The sequence below is a fragment of the Amblyraja radiata genome, chromosome 15 (genome assembly GCF_010909765.2).
Source record: "Amblyraja radiata isolate CabotCenter1 chromosome 15, sAmbRad1.1.pri, whole genome shotgun sequence".
Taxonomy (NCBI): Eukaryota; Metazoa; Chordata; class Chondrichthyes; order Rajiformes; family Rajidae; genus Amblyraja; species Amblyraja radiata.
In genome coordinates, this window is record NC_045970.1 from 21,719,373 (window position 1) to 21,732,126 (window position 12,754).

Genomic DNA, 12,754 nt, shown 5'->3' on the forward strand with positions numbered 1-12,754 from the left:
TGATGACTGGGAAAGAAAATATTTCCCATCCTCTTTCATCTTACTTTCTTTTTATTCATTCTTTAATTTCTCTCTTTATTTCACTGTTTTGTGATTTTACTTTAAAGGCAAGAAATTGGGTTTTGCACTTTTTTGATGTTCTATACATACCTTGCATTTAATGCCATCCCCATTCTGATGCCCTACAAATGTCCATGAAATTGTGGAAAAATCTGATATAAAGCAATACCATGGCATCTTGCACTTCTATGCTCGACACGGGATCTGTGACACCCATTGCGGGCTGCATCATGTACTTGTAACTGCTGCATTATCACTGCATGGATTACTGGGAAGTGAGCAAAACCATAAATAACTCTTCCCCCTGCAGCCACAGAACAGTGGCAGGAAAGACTACCATGAAGGTGAAAGAAGACGTGTGTTTGTGTGGGTGGGCATGGTAGCCTGCACCCACAAAATGGTTTGACCTATTTAAGTCCTGAGCTTTGAGGTGCGGGTTGATCAATCTGCCAGTAATTGGAACATGCAACTCAAAAAAAATTTGAATAAAATGTTTTGATCATTACTGATTTATTTTCCACAATGCCAACCAATAAAAACAGTAGCTGGCAAATGCTGTGTGCAGGACTTTGATGTCGCTGTGCAGACCCTTTAATTGCCATTTTATTTCTGATCATCGGGTAGTGCTCCCAGTTTTTCTGTGATCAACAAAGATCTAACCACCTTCAAAAGCTCCTGTAGGCATTGGAAGGAACAAATTGCATTATTTGTGACATCCTTACATGCATGACTCATGCTGGAGTATTGTAGTCATATAAAGCTGTACAGCAGACCAGTTGGCTTAAGCTAATTTTCTGAAGAGCATAATTTCACCCGGAATTGTTTGTTCCTGTGATCTGCTTCAGGTAAAGCCAGTTTTTACACAATTCATGCAAATGAATCCAATTTCAAAGCTTGAATACATTAACAGTTGTTTTCAATTGATTAATTACGAAGGCACACCGCCATTTTTCCTGCTCGCTTGGGTCTCAGACATAATATTTTATCTAGAAAATATAACATATATATTATATATTATCTCAAGCATAATATGTATTTTGGAGGCATTACTGACAGGAACACACATTGAAGGAGTACCTATATAGAAAACCTTTGAGAAAATGCAAGTCTAGAGAATGGCATTTCCTTATAAAATGTAATCTAGTCCAAAAATAGTTTGGTCACTGTGTCTGAATTCGTGAGTGTTACACATTTCTGGATATTCATCTGCTTACCAAGAAAGCAGAGGCACTCAAAACTATCAAGGGTTTTAATAGATAAAAAATATGGAAGAGTTGTTTGTTCTGGCAAGTAGGTCAGCAAAGAGAACTGATGGATTTAAAATAGCAGTGTGAAGAACTGGAGAGGAAATGAGCTGAAGTATTTTCACACCGATCAAACTACCTAAAAAATAGTCAATTCATATCTTGGAGATCTTCCAAAGGAATGTTTTTGAAGAAGGTATAATTACAGGTTCATCAAGGGAGAAGCTAATGTGTCAGAATAAGTTAGAAAACTTTTTCCAAGTGACAATGTAGGCAGAGTCGACAAATTAAAGAAATCTCTACCTCATTATTTTAATTGTGTGAAAAATCTTACCATTCTTGTAAATCAGCTATTTCTTATAATAACATAAAATATAGAACATAGAAAAGGAACAAACCTTTTGGCCAGCCGTGTCTGCTTTAACCCTGATGCTAATTTAACTAATCATATTCTCCTGCAATTGAATATATTCCTCTACTCCCAAGCCATTTGTGTGTCTGTCTAAGCTTATCTTAAACATGGTTATCATATCCGCTTCTACTACCTCCCACGGCAGCACATTCTAGTGACGACCCATCACTCTCTGTGTAAAAAAACTTGCCTCACACATCTCTCTTAAACTACCCTCTACTCATCTTAAACCTTAGCTCTCTAGTGTTTGATATTTCCACCCTGGGAAAAAGATTCTCACTATCTAACCTATCCGTGTCCCTGATAATTTTATAAACTTCTATCAGGTTGCCCTCATCCTCTGACGCTCCAGAGAAAACGATCCAAATTTGTCCACCCTCTCTTTGTAGCTAATACTCTCCAATCGAGGCAACATCCTTGTAAACCTCCCTGCACCCTTTCCAAAGCCGCCACATACTTCCCACAGTCTGGCGACTGGAACTGCACACAACACACCCAATGTGGCCTAACCACATGTATTCTTCTATAGACGAATTCCAGAGACTTCTTTGGGTTTAAAATCATGGCACAGGACATAAGCTACAGACGTCTCAAATTTATCCAATGTAGATTTTAAACTATTGGTGCTGAGTTGTAATGTACATATAACCTGTTTTTAATAAAAGCAGATTATAATTAATTTGTTATAGCTGCACAATGAAACAAAATATAGCAATCAATATATTTTAATTGAGTTAACTTTTAGCATTTAAGCTACTCAAAAAGTTTTGTTTTTATCTAACTATTGGAAACAATGCATTGTTATTCAATCCATCACTTCTTGCACTGAAGGACCCGGCGTGGGGGGAGCGCCGTGAGGGAGGGGGGTGGGGGGGGGGGGGGGGGGGGGGGGGGGTGGGGGGGGGAGGGAGGGGGGTGGGGGGGGGGGGTGGGGGGGGGGGGGGGGGAGGGGGAGAACAATGGGCAATGGAGGACCCAGCATGGGAGGACCTTGGGTTTGCAAGCAAAGAATTTCACTGTGATGTCACATGTGACAATAAAGTATTTAATTCAATTCAATAAATAACTGACCCATTATCAATCAAATGTATTAAAAAATAAGTAAGTAATGTCTGCTCAACATTGTACCTGCTCACAAACTTCTCATCTAACTACCTAACACTTTCCTTATCTTACTGTTGACTATTGGCTGATGTTCTGCCTTAATCCAAACCAACAACTGTCTGATATTAGGTTGGATCAGTTCATTGCCACTTACCATAAGACTAGCTTAATTTACCAAATCAAATGTTATGATTCACATCAGAAATTTCTAGTGAAAATTCATGATCTTTTTTTCATGGTGTAATGTTAAAAGAAGGAAAGAGCAGGCTTGTGTCCTTAGAGTATCCTAATATAATTTACAGCCAATGAATCCCTACTCAAGAAAACTAATAAACACCAATAAAAGTAAAATCTGAAATAATAACAGAAAATACTGATCTGGGGAAGTGTCATTGCCTTGAAACATTAACTTTGTTTCTCTTTCCGCAGATGCTGCCTTATCCGCTGAGTGTTTCCTGAATTCATCTCCAAGATTATTTGAAAGTGACAGGATAAATTGAGACAGTTGGCGATAGAGCACCTGGATTTAATTATTCTCCTGGATTTTATATATAGAGATTTGAATTGAATTGAATACATTTTATTAGCCAAGTATGTTTGCATACAAGGAATTTGCCTTGGTGCTTTGCTCACAAGGATAACAACACGATATACAGTAGACAATAAAAAATAAAACATTATAATTTAAACATGTGAAGAATATTTCTGGCTATGGCAGCTCTGACAGTCCGGAGTGGCCTCCCAGAGGTAGGTACTTCAAAGAGTTTGTGGCCAGGGTGAGAGGGGTCAGAGATTATCTTACCTGCTCGCTTCATGGCCCTTGCAGTGTACAGTTCGTCAATGGGGGGGAAAGGTTGCAGCCAACAACCTTCTCAGCTGATCGAACAATGCGCTACAGCCTCCGGATGTCATGCTTGGTGGGTGAGCCAAACCAGACTGTAGATGGTTTATGCATGCAACCCAATAATATAGCTACCTCAATACCACTAACCACGCCTTAGTTACCAATTATAATAACGCCTTCTTCTCCTTCTGCGCGGTACAGTAGCAGACTGGAGACAGTGACTGCTGATGTGTGTTTAACCCTGTGTTCTCATTAAAGACTAGTGTAAAGTACAAGTGTGTTTGATCACTTATTTACATGGTGTCAGTCGGTAAAAGACTCGCTTCTCCTGTTTCCCGGGTTTTATTTCTTTTTCTGAATTTTATTTATTTCTCTGAGTTTTGCTTTCACTGACCATGGCATCCTCGTGCCGAAAGCCCACATCCCTCATCTTTGATTCTGACATCGCAGAGCGCTGGACTACCTTCGAGTTGGATTTCAGCCACTACATCAACATCGCACATCGGAACGAGCCCGATGCGGTCAAAGCCTCTCTACTTCTCAACCTTGCCGGCCCCGATACCATGAGGAGAGCAAGAACCTTCACCTACGACCCGCCCGTTCTTGTGTCCCGATGATCAGGTACAGATACCTATAGAGACTGCTGATGACCCGGTATGCCTGCTGTGCAAGTTCAGGGAGATTTGCGACCTGCCCTTGAACCGTATTTTAGAGAGGGCGCGTTTTTTCACCAGAAAGCAGCTGCCAGAGGAACCTGTTGAATGTTTCATTGCTGACCTGCGTTACCTAGCCCAACGGTGCCGTTTCGGTGCAATGACAGACCAGCTTACCAGGGACATTTTAGTGATGGGGATGCTCGATCAGAGGTTAAGATCAGAGCTCCTCAGGAAACCAGATCTGACTTTGAGTGAAGCCATGCACGCCTGCAGAATGGCTGAGGTCGTTGACCCGCAGGTCGGTCAGCGGGAGTCGGACACAAAATCGATCAATCTGACCGGGTTTAACAGACCACGTCCTCGGATGGATAACACAAAATTTGTGCCACGGGCCAGCTACGGTCCCGGCGGGGTGCCCCCCAGAAAGTGCCCCAATTGCAACTACATGCATCAAAAGCAGTCGCCGTGCCCAGCTTACGGCAAATCCTGCAACTTTTGTAAGAAGTTAAATAATTTCTCTGCAGCTTGCCGCTCCCGTGGGAAAGTTCCACAAGCTTCTAGACCTAACTTAAACATGCTGATGCAAATTGATAACCAGTATGGTTCCCAGTCCTCGCTAGACACGGCCCACGATTCTGATCCAATTAATTCTCAAGGGGAGGCGAGCGTGTTCTCACTCCTCCACGCACCTGGCCGATTACCCGATCCGACTGTCGTGGTTACTGTCAACAATTGCAGTTTCCATGCTAAGCTCGACACGGGTGCCAAGGTCAACGTAATGTCAACAAGCCTGTTCAAGAAGATTAGAAACAATGAGCTCCTAACTGCAGACCGCTCCACTCTGCATGCTTACGGGGGCGAGGTGCTGAGACCGATGGGAAAGGCCACCTTCAATTGCGTGCTGAAGAAAACATCGCGGGCCCTTACGTTTTATGTTTTGAACTCTGACTGTGTGACTCTGTTGGGCAACCAGGCATGCCAGGACCTGGGACTGGTGTCGTTCGACCGAACGGTCCACAAAGTGCTGATTTCGCTGGATCCGATATCGGAATACCCCGACCTGTTTAACGATGAGCTGGGCAAGCTGCCCATCACCTACAAAATTGTCATTGACCCGAAGGTGGCGCCTGTGGTCCGCGCACCGCATAGAGTGTCCCACGCCATGAAAGACAAAGTCGAGTCGAAGTTGAACGACATGGTCGCCATGGGAGTGCTGGAGGCAGTCAGCGAGCCCACCGAGTGGGTCTCCACCATGGTTGCCACCCTGAAAAAGGACAGAAATGAAATACGGGTGTGTATCAACCCGAAGGATTTAAACCTCGCAATCAGGTGCCCCCACTACCCCATGAGGACCGTGGAGGACGTTGCAGCCCAAGTCGAACAGGCCACTATTTTCTCAGTCCTCAACGCGAAGAGTTCCTTTTGGCAAATACCACTGGACAAGGGCTCCTCCGACCTGACGACGTTCTCGACACCGTTTGGCAGGTTTAAGTTTCTGCGAATGTCATTCGGCATCAATTCTGCAAGCGAGGTGTTCCAGAGGGCGATGGAACAGTTGTTCTCCGGCCTGCCGTGCGCCATCATCGTGGATGACATCCTGGTTGAACATGAACCTCCGCTGCGTCCTGGATCGGGCTCGGCGGATCAACCTGAAGCTGAACTCTAAAAAGTGCAGGTTCCGGGTCTCGGAGGTCACGTACATCGGGCATGTCTTCACTTCGGACGGACTAAAGCCCGACCCATTGACTAAAGCCAAACTTTTAATGGAGCAATCGCGCCTGACAAACTCCGATTTTTACCTAGACCTCCTGAACCTCAGAAATATCTCCAGAGACCCGACCATGGGTTCACCTGCCCAGCGCCTGATGTCCAGGACAACCAGGCCACCGATCGCGATTGCTCAACACAAGCTGCTGCCTCACTGTTGGAGCCTGCCTTCGTCCAGAAGCGCATACAGGAGAGATATGACGTCCAACGGCGGTCCCACGACAGGTCGTGCAAACCTCTTAAGCCTCTGTTGCCAGGACAGGTCGTTCGGCTGCAGACTGCCAGTGGCTATTCCTGTCTCGCGACAGTGGTTGGCGTGGCCGAGTCTCCCCGCCCCTACCTGGTTGACTTTGAAGGAACTGTTTATCGCAGGAGCCGTCAGCATCTGCTTGCTGTGAACGAGCCGAGACCGCCGCCTGAGGGTCCATACGCTCTGCCGCTGCTGTTCCAGCCACTGATGACTGTCCCGGTCTCTTACCCCTGCATGCCCCAGACCCCTCGCGTGTTGCGATCTCCTCCGCGTGGGTCGCCCTGTGCCGACCGCGTTTCAACCCCTCCTGCATGTCGGTCCCCCATCCCGTTCTCGGTTTCCCCTGCGGCTTCGCCGTCTCCAGCTCCCGCTGATTCCTCTGTTCTTTCCGGTGAAGGGGGGGAAGGCATGGTCCGTACGCGCTCGGGTCGGGTTATTAAGCCGCCTGTTCGTTACGGCGATTTTGTTTAATTTTGTTTAACTCTGTTGCCATGGTTCCATGCCATGCTTGATTTTCTAAGGGGAAGGATGTAGATGGTTTATGCATGCAACCAATAATATAGTTACCGCAGTACCACTGACCACGCCTTAGTGACCAATTATAATAACGCCTTCTTCTCCTTCTGCGCGGTACAGTAGCAGACTGGAGACAGTGACTGCTGATGTGTGTTTAACCCTGTGTTCTCATTAAAGACTAGTGTAAAGTACAAGTGTGTTTGATCACTTATTTACACAGACCATTATGGAAAAGGTGAGGACAGACTCTATGATGGCAGTATAAAACTGGACCATCATTGCCTGTGGCAGATTGTGTTTTCTCTACTGCCACAGTACATCTTCTGTTGGGCCTTTTTTGGCTGTGGAGTCGATGGTGGCCTCCCGTTTTAGGTCCCTGGAGATGATGGTTCCAAGGAACTTAAATGACTGTGTTGTTCTTGATGGTGAGTGAGGGGAGGGGAGGGGGATCTCTCCTAAAGTCTATAATCAATTCTGCTGTCTTAAGAGCATTGAGCTCCAGGTTGTTGCGATGGCACCAGGCTGCCAGCTGTGTATCTTCCTGTCTGTCGGCAGATTTCTCCCCATCCTGGATCAGTCCAATCAAGGTTGTGTCGTCCGCAAACTTGAGAAGCTTGACAGAGGAGTCTGTGGAGGTGCAGTCGTTGGTGTAGAGAGAGTGAAGGAGAGGGCAGAGTACACAGACTTGGGGTGCTCCTATGCTGAGGGTCAGCGGATCCGAGATGTACTTTCCCAACCTCACATGCTGCTTCCTGTCTGTCAGGAAGTTGGTGATCCACTGACAGAAGGGTTCAGGCACAGTCAAATGGGAGGGTTTGGAGTATAGTAGCTCTGGCACAATCGTGTTGAATTCAGAGCTAAAATCCACAAACAAAATCCTTGCAAAGGTCCTCTGGCAGTCTAGGTGCTGGAGGATGAAGTGCAGGCCTGGGTTGACTGCGTCATCCACTGATCTATTGGCCCGGTATGCAAACTGCAGGGAGTTCAGCAGGGGGTTTGTGATATTTTTCAGGTGGGCCAGCACAAGTCTTTCTAGGGTCTCATGATTACAGAGGTCAGTGCGACAGGCCTGTAATCATTAAGATCAGTAACCCTAGGCTTTTTGGGTACAGGAACAATAGTGGAGACTTTGAAGCAGGCAGGGACTGTGCAGGTTAGCAGGGACTGATTGAAAATCAGTCTGTAGTCTGGCACAGAGCTTGAGGGTAGAGGGGAAACATTGTCCGGTCCTGGAGATTTCTGGCCTTTCTGCCTCCTGAATGGCTTTTCCATCTCCTCAATTTCTATTGTTAGTGATGGAGAAGTGGCCAGACTGATGTTGGGCAGCAAGGAGGGCCCAGTCTTCGCAAACTGGAGTCAGGCTGTAAGTAGGTGTGAAGTGGTGATTGGGGAGGAGCGGGAGTGGGAGTGGTGGAGGGGGGTACCGTGGTTATGTTTCTGTCTGTCAAACCTGCAGTAGAACTCGTTCAGGTCGTTGATCAGCTGACGATTGCCCAAGAAGGGGATGTCTCTTGTAGCTGGGGATTTCTTGCAAGCCCTTCCACACTGAAGATGAGTCATTAGCTGAGAGCTTGCTCCTCAATTTCTCAGAGTACCTTTCCTTGGCCGGTCTGATTCCTCTTCTCAGCTTGTACTTGGCCTGCCTGTAGAGGTCTGCACCCACACTTCTGTAGGCCTCATCTTGGCGGAGCTGTCGGAGTTCTGCTGTAAAACAAGAGATAGCAGGACCATACAAAGCTTTTCAAAAAGGGGGGTGGAATGACAGGATTACAAAAAATGTATGTCATTTAATGTGCTGGCGGCGCTCATCATGAGTGCGAAGCCCCTCACGGCCGGGGTCCAGGGCCCGCTTAAGGGCCCTGGAATCTCTGGGGTTTTAGATGCTCTCTGGTGCATTCTGAGCCTTATTTTGGAGCATCTTTGCACCAAATTTATGACCAATATTTCCGAAATGATTTTGGTTGAGTCAAGAGTAATAAGGTGAAATGGGATGCTTGGGATCATTGTTGTATACATTCTTTTAAATCAAAAATAGTTGTCCTTGTTTTAATAATCAAGTTGGACTGTCATAAAATGTTATGTAAAATGTTATAAAGGAGCATGCAAAAAGTGCAAATAAAATACTGTAAGTTTTTGCAGTAAAGAAAACATTTTTTTAGAAAATGTTTTGTGTGTTGATTTGATTGCCTGTTACTGTTCGACTGTGTTAGTGTGTGCTGTGTACCTCTAATGGTCCTCCTGACCTAACAACTTCACATCACATGAATGTCAACATGGAATAGTGATGTGAATACAACATTTAGTTCGACTATTTAGTTTCCATCATGAAAATTGAAGTAAAACTAAATGGTGCATTTACATTACTATGACTGCTTTCAAACTAACCTATTTTACTGTCATACAATTATAACAAATTCTGTTCCATGATGACTCATAAACAAGATCACAATTCACATTTTGAATTCTCAAACACAACGTGATTGTGGATAATTGCAGAGCTGCCAAGTTTCACCGAGCATTTCCGTATTTTGATAGCTGAAATCAGTATTTTGTTGGGGAAATCGATATTTCTCACATAAATGCAATAGAACGTGCTACACAGAAACTGGATTTTTGAAAATCAGTATTTTGCATGCAACCTAATGTTTTCTCAAATATCAGTATGGAATACTGAAAATCAGTACTACTGAATTGTGAAACAATTTTTGTTTATTTATTGGTTTGTGTGTTTTCACATCTTCTCGAAAAGATGACGCGCGAACGGGATGTTTTTAAATATTCTGGTAGAGATTTACCCCCTGCAGTCCGAAATCGGCTTACCTGAAAATTTTGTGCTTTCTTTTTTGTTATTAATAAAAATGTTCACAAATCCGATCAAACCTTGAAATCAATATGCCTGTTTTTCGCTGATGACGTGACAATGGATCTGCCTGCCTGCCATCTGCTCAGGCTGTGACTGACGTCACCTCCCACCCCTCCCTCCTCCCCCGGTTGTTCAAAAGTCGCCCTGTTGACTGAAGACCAAATATCATAGCTGAAGACTGCGTCGGCCTAACCAGCACGGGTCTTTCCCCCTCCCCTCTCTCCCCCTCCCCTCTCTCTCGCTCCTATCTCTCTTCCTCCCCTCTCTCTCCCTCCCCTCTCTCTCCCCCCTCTCTCTCCCCCCTCTCTTCTCCCCCCCCCTCTCTCCTCCCCTCTCCCCTCCCCCCCCTTTGGCTTGGCCCGGGCCTCCCACCCTCTGTATCCCACCTCTGTCTCCCCCTGTCCCTGTCACCCACCTTGATATATAATATCAAGGGGGGTGGTTAGTGTGTGTGTGTGTGGGGGGGGGGGGGGGGGGTGGGGAGGTTAGTGTGTGTGTGTTTGTGTATGTGTGTTTGTGTGGGGGATGGTTAATGTGTGTGTGATGCCGCAAGTTGCCCCCCTCCCCTTGTAACTGCGTGCTGAGGGGACGGGACCAACTGTGTTCCACTTGGTCTAATCTATTTATCTATAATATAAAACTGTGTGTGTGTGTGTGTGTGTGTGTGTGTGTGTGTGTGTGTGTGTGTGTGTGTGTGTGTGTGTGTGTGTGTGTGTGTGTGTGTGTGTGTGTGTGTGTGTGTTTCTGCCTGACTTGTGGGTGCCAGCCTTTGATTCGTTGCTACGCCATCATCACACGCAGAAACGCAGAGATTTTTTCCATTTCGGTAGAGATTTCACTTTTCATTCCAAGTATCCACTCCTGATTAAATGTCGTCGTGTTTATGTACACATTTTTAATAAAATCCCCCCCCCCCAAAATTTAAAAAAAAAACAGCTCTCAACCATAACATGTTGGTGAACGTTCAATCGTGTGATGTCACAATGCCCAATGTTCACAGATGTCCAATCGGAATGGATCCATTTACATATGCCTTTGCAGCAGCCCCAGCCCCAGCTCCACCCCCGCAGCCTGTGTCGAAGTGCTTCATCACGTGTGTGGGAATAGAGAAAGAGGATTGGGGGTGATAGGGAATGGGGAACAGATGGACTGTCCCTGCCCCTCACCCTTCCACTCTCCCTCCCCACCATTTCCCCTTTCTCCCCCCACCCCTCTCCCTATCCCTCTTCCCCCTCCCTCCCTTACCCCATATCCCTCTTCCCCTCCCTCCCCCATCCCTCCCCCCCTCCCCCACACCTCTCTCCATCTCCCCCATCCCTCTCCCCCCTCCCCCATCCCTCTCTCCTCCCCCTCTCTCTCCCTCTCCTCACCCCTCTCCCTCTCCTCCCCCTCCTCCCACCCCATCCCTCTCTCCCCCACCCCCCTTCCCTCTCCCTCCTTCCCTCCCCCACCCTTTCCCTCTCCCCCCACCCCCCTTCCCTCCCCACCCCCTTCCCTCTCTCCTCCCTCCATCCACACTCTTCCCCCTCTACCCCCTACCCCATCTCGCTCCTCGCTTCCCTCTCCCCTCCCCCACACCTCTCTCCCCCTCCCCTCTCTCCTCCCCTCCCCCACCCCTCTCTCCTCCCGCTCTCCATCTCCCTCTCCCTCCCTCTCCTCACCCCTCTCCCTCTCCTCCCCCTCCTCCTCCCACCCCATCCCTCTCTCCCCCACCCCCTTCCCTCTCTTCCCCACCCTCTTCCCTCTCTCCCCCCACCCCCTTCCCCTACCCCTCTGTCCCTCTTCCACCACTACCCCTCCCTCCCCACTCTTCCACTTCTCTCCCCCTTACCCCACCCCTCTCCCTCTCCCTCCCCCACGCCTCTCTCTCCCCCTCCCTTCCCCCTCCCTCCCCTCTCTCCCACACACCTTCCCCTACCCCTCTGTCCCTCTTCCACCACTCCACCTGTCCCTCTTCCACCACTCCCCCTACCCCTCTCCCCCTCCCTCACCACTCTACCACTTCTCTCCCCCCCTCCCCCTCCCACTCTCCCTCCCCACTCTTTCCCCTCTCTCCCCCCACACCTCTCCCCCTCCCTCGACACTCTTCTCCCTCCCTCCCCTACCCCATCTCCCTAATCTCCTCCCTCCCCATCCCTCCCCCCTCCCCCACACCTCTTTCCCCCCTCCCTTCCCCCTCGCTCCCCTCTATCCCCCACCCCTTCCCCTACCCCACTGTCCCTCATCCACCATGCCCCCTACCCCTCTCCCCCTCCCTCTCTCCCACTTCCACCACTCCTCCTACACTCTCCCCCTCCCTCCCCATTCTTCCACTTATCTCCCCCCACCCCCCAACCCCCACCCCTCCCCATCTCCCTCCCCCACCCCTCTCTCTCCCCCACCCCTCTCCCCCTCCCTCCACACACTTCCCCCTCTCTCCCCTCACCCTCTCTCCTCACCCCTCTCCTCCCCTCCCCTCCCACCCCAACCCCCACCCTTCTCTCCCCCCTCTCTCTCCCCACCTCTCCTCCTACCATCTCTGCCTCTTCCACCACTCCCCCTACCCCTCTGCCCCTCGTCCGCACTCTTACCCACCCCCCTCCCTCACAACTATTTCCCATCTCTCCCCCCTACCCCTCTCCCCCTGCCATCCCACTCTTCCCCCGCCCCTACCACTCTCGCCCTCCCTCCACACTCTTCCCCCTCTCTCCCCTTCCCCCTCTCCCTCCTCCTTCCCCTCCCTCCTCCCCCCTCCCCCCTCCTCCCTCTCCACCCTCCCCCCACCTGTGTGTTTGGGGGGTGGTTAGTGTGAGTGTGGTGCCGCAGCCCCCCCCCCCCCACCCGCAAACGCGCGTTGGTGAAAAAGACCCAACGGGTCTGCACTTGGTCTAGTAACTATTAAAAGTCTAATCTTGGATGTGTGTGTGTTTGTTCGTGTGTGTGTTTGTTTGTGTATAATCGCATGTCGAAAAAACAACATGCTAATAGTAAAATTTTAACATATTCCGGTAGAGATTTTTCCCCTGGAGTCCAAAATCGCCTAATCTGAAAATGTCATG